Source organism: Alligator sinensis, unplaced genomic scaffold, assembly GCF_000455745.1.
Source record: "Alligator sinensis unplaced genomic scaffold, ASM45574v1 scaffold320_1, whole genome shotgun sequence".
In the NCBI taxonomy this organism is placed as follows: Eukaryota; Metazoa; Chordata; order Crocodylia; family Alligatoridae; genus Alligator; species Alligator sinensis.
This window is the reverse complement of record NW_005842249.1, coordinates 895903-900888: the sequence shown is the minus strand read 5'-3', so window position 1 is coordinate 900888 and position 4986 is coordinate 895903.

The following is a 4986-nucleotide window of genomic DNA, read 5'->3' as shown; positions in this document are numbered from 1 at the left end:
CACTGGCTTGCATCCATAGATGCTTCTCAAGCAAATACCAGGACGTCATTCTCCCCTTGTACTCGGCCTTAGTGAGGCCGCAGCTGGAGTACTGTGTCCAGTTTTGGGCTCCACAATTCAAAAAGGATGTGGAGAAGCTTGAGAGAGTCCAGAGAAGAGCCACGCGCATGATCAGAGGTCAGGGAAGCAGACCCTACGATGACAGGCTGAGAGCCCTGGGGCTCTTTAGCCTGGAAAAGCGCAGGCTCAGGGGTGATCTGATAGCCACCTATAAGTTTATCAGGGGTGACCACCAGCATCTGGGGGAATGTTTGTTCACCAGAGCGCCCCAAGGGATGACGAGGTCGAATGGTCACAAACTACTACAAGATCGTTTCAGGCTGGACATGAGGAAGAATTTCTTTACTGTCCGAGCCCCCAAGGTCTGGAACAGCCTGCCACCAGAGGTGGTTCAAGCGCCTTCACTGAACACCTTCAAGACGAAACTGGATGCTTATCTTGCTGGGATCCTATGACCCCAGCTGACTTCCTGCCCTTTGGGCAGGGGGCTGGACTCGATGATCTTCCAAGGTCCCTTCCAGCCCTAATATCTATGAAATCTATCTATGAAATCCACTCTGCTTATACAGGACAATAAGCCATGCTCTTAATTCTTCCAACTACCAGGCTTTTGGGCCTGGCATTCGATACATTCTAGTTGGATCTCACAGAAACAGGGAGGTTACAATATCCAGCTTGAATAGTTTGAGAAGGGATGTCATCTGATACCTACTAATTATTTAGTTAAAACCGCTTATTACCAAGGAAATCTGAATCTTGTTTTTGCAAGAGCTGAGACCCAAGAGAAAGCAATCGTGTGACTGCTGTAGTGTAATACAGTCCCTAGGGCACAACTCAGCTTCCTAGAGGAAGGGGCAGAACCCTCTGGAGAGTTGCTTAGCCTGGATTAGGCAGAAGTATTGGAAAGTATGCTATAAGAACTGATCCTGAATTGCCAGGTGCTTGGTGTAAACATGACCTTTGCTAGTAACTCCTTGATGATAAGCCTTCTCTATCATTTAACACCGAACACCACAGAGCAGCACCAGAATCTTGTCTAGAGGCCTAAGGAGCCTGGCTGTGTTTATCTGTCATCCCACAGCCTGTCTCAGAGAGCTGCAGGCCCCCTGATAAACATGTGCTGGTGGCTTCTCCAGGGACATGGAGTAGCCATGATATCCCTAGACTGTAATTAATTCTCCTGTGTGCACCTGCTGCTCAAAGCACATTAGTTGTAGTAAACTAAAACCCCTTTCCTCTGGCAGTAGAAGGAAGTCTTTATGCAAATGAAAATCCAGCTCACCTGACATGGGAAACAAGCCTGTCACTCAAGAAGACCTGCAATGCTTGTTAAAAGGCAACGGCTTTCCATCATGGAAGCATCTAAACTGCATTTAACCACCTTCCTATTCACATCATTCAATAACATCACTCATGACCCTTTAAAAAAAAAATTGAAAGCTTTTATATTTGAAATGCATGCCGCCTACCAGAGTGTTTATGCCCTGCAAAAGCACCTTTTGATCCCTCTTTCCCCCCACTTCCCCATGAATCCAGACCTTCCAAAGGGTGACAAGACAGATGTGAAACAAGAGTGTGAACATATGAAAAACCATAGCTCCACATGCTGAAAAGTGGGTTAGGACATGGCAAGGTTCTCTGCTTCCTAATCAAAGCAATGTTGCCTAGTTGCAAAGTATACTACAACTTTCCTCTGCTTTAGCTCAAACAGCTTTGCCAAATCAGATCCCTTTTCTCTGCCTGAGCTCCTGCTCTGCCTTTTGCTTCCTGCCCTATCTGCTGCTATGCAGCCTTTTCCTGCCTCCCTGATCATCCATGTTCTGGCATAGCTAATCCACTTCATGGGATGAAGTGCACATTGCCCATGCCCACCCATCGATGCTGCAAGGCAATAGGTAACTCATTCTCCTGGGGCCTGGTCTTACACACTCCAGTAATTTCTGCACAGGATCAGACCCCTCAAGCCCTGAGAACTTTGCTTGCTTGTGCACTCCTGGGAATCATGCATAAGATTGGGCCCCTTAAGCTCCTGGAGCACCAAGTAAATGGATGTCCACCAAAAAATAGCAGCGTAAATTGATACCACCTTCATTTCAATCACAAATTATTGGTATTTGTTGGGCAAGAAGGGCAGTGATGTCCGTTTGCTTGGTCTGGGCGCCACCAGAAAAATTTGGATGGCGGCACAAAGGCGACGAAAGGCAACGTCTGTTTCCACCCTAAGAGCTGTTCTTCTTAGAGGTTTTCAAAAGGGCTGAGCTGGTTGAGAAGGACAAGCCCCATTGATTTCCAATGCCTAATGGTTTTAAGATAACAAATCCCACTTAGCGTTTAGCTTTTATTAAAAATCTTGCAATGGATGCAGATGCCAGCTATGCTGCCTTATCAACACAGATCACGTTAGCACTGAGCCAAATAATATGGATTATAATATCCAAGGTTTGTTTACCTGCAACTCTTAACAACATTGTACACGTCATCACCTGCTTATAGTGTCCATCAGCTGTCTACATTGGATCCCTACGTGTAAGAATGAATGAACGCTGAAGTGACACTGGTCCCAGAAAGGCAGCAAGCCTGTGGCAGAACACTCTACGATCCCTGTGGCTGTTCTTAGGTAGCAGAACTTTAAAAACCAGCTTGAATAGGAAATGGCAGAACAAGAATTCATCCACAAACTGGATTACATTAAATTTAATCTCAACTGGGATAATGGATTCTTATCCTGTTATCTGGACTAGCTTTTGTGAACCCTCTGTCCTTATAGATTTATTGCTTGTTCACCTCTGTCAACACTACCTCCCATTCTCCTTCTCCTTTTCTTTCCTATATTTGTATTCAAATCACTCCCTCCATTTTATACACTGCTCTGTGTGTGTCCTTCTTCACCATCTGACAAAGTGAGCTGAGACTCTTGAAAGCTGATTCTATACACCTCTAATTTAATCAGTCCATAAGGTGCAAATCAACAGTCTTCTGAAGTAATCATCCACTGGATTCAGCTACTAGGGCTATGCGAAGCTTCAGTCCCCGATTCGATTCGGCGGAGATTCGGCCCGATTCAGTGGCCTAATCTCTGAATCGAATCAGGAGACCCTTTAATCTCTCCGAATCAAATTGGAGCCCTCTGAATTTATTTGGAGAGATTCGGAAAGATTCGGACATAGACACAGCTTTAAATGTTTCTTCTACATACCTCAAGGTAGCAGGCGGCTTGTGAATGCTGCAATCCTGGGGCATGTGGAACATCCCCCAGAAGCACAGTGGGGGCTCTCCAGTGTGCTCAGTAGCAGACTGAAAAGTGGACCAGAAGCACTTCCTGTCCACTTCCAGGTCCATGGGGTAGCATGCTGGGGGCCGGGGGGGGAAGAGAACTGTGGCTGATTGAGAGCCAGGAGGGGGAGGGGGAGCACAGCGAGGCCCCCCCAGTGAGCTCCCCGGTGGACCTGGAAGTGGACCAGAAGTACTTCCGGTCCACTTGTGGGTTCGCCACCAAGCACGTGGGGGCCCCCCCACTCCTGTGGGACGTTCCATGTGCCCCAGCATTGCAGCAATCATGAGCCGCACTGGTACCTTGAGGTATGTAGAAAAAACATTTAAAGCTGTGTCTATGGCCGAACCACTGATTCTCTGAATCAGCATTGAATCTTCAGATTTGGATTCAGCCAAATCGAATTGGGGACAGTGATCTGAATCAATTAATTGAATCACTGTCCCCAATTCAGGCTGAATCTAAATCGAATATGGCCCGTTTGGCACACTCCTAACTGCTCCCCAGGTTAAGTTGTTCATTTGTCTGTTAAATAGTCCAGTGAATCTTACATCAGCATGCAAAGCCAATGCAAATTACTCTGGGGTGCCTGTTAGTCTGTTTGTGACCTAAGGCGCTTAATTTTTTTTTTTATTTTTTTTTTGTGAAGCTGGTGGTGTTTGCTTTGCTTAGTACTAGCACAAACAGAAGCTGGGCGTTCCTGCTGCAGGCTCCTTTGGATCTGCCATCAGAGAGGATGATCAATAAATACAACCTCCGCATTCTCAAAGCAATTAAGTGAACATCCTGCAGTAGTTCTGAGATCCCTGTTTAGCTGCTAAACTCAGACACTGAGGAAAGGATGCTAGCCGTCTCCATACCGCTGCTCAGTTCGTATTTCCTTTCCATCTGAAAAGAAGAAAAACTAATTGCTATCTGTAATACAACAGGCATAACAATATCACATAGCAATGAACAGGAATCCCATTAATAAACATGCAGTGCCAGGGAAAAATTCCACTGACCCTTCTCCAGCTCATTAAATCCATACAAGTTTGATAGGCATCAAAAGAACCATATGTTGTGCAAAGATGAGCTTCTGAGTGCAGTGTTGGTGACTGGCAAAGAAACCAACCAGTCTCATAGCATTCACTGTGGAAATGTAAAGCAATTAAATGACATTTTAAAACAATACAACACACAGCATTAAAATGTTTCACAATTAATTGCTGCAAAATAAAACCAAGAGGGAAGACAGAACAGACTCCTTCCCTAAATTGGAAGAGGCCCATTTCTGACTAGAATAACAGACCATCAAAGATGTGGTAGACTCTTCCAGTATTTGGAGTCCATGTATCAAAATGGGACCTCTCTCTCAAAAACATGCTCTAGTACAAGGCTCAGTGAAGAAATTATTGAATGAAAATGTACAGTACACAACACAGGAAGGGGGACTAAATCAAATGTTCTAAACCTAGACCTCATGATTGGACTGATGTCAAAGGATGTAACTATGTTTTTCTAACAATGTTAAAACTAGAGGCAGTCCAATAAAATGCTGAGCCATCCAATATGGAAAAGTTTGGAAAGCATTCCACTGGGCCAGGGGGTGGCAACCTTTTGCCACTGCAGTCTAGAGTTTGCAGTCTGGCCCCTTCCCACAGGCTACAGATCTC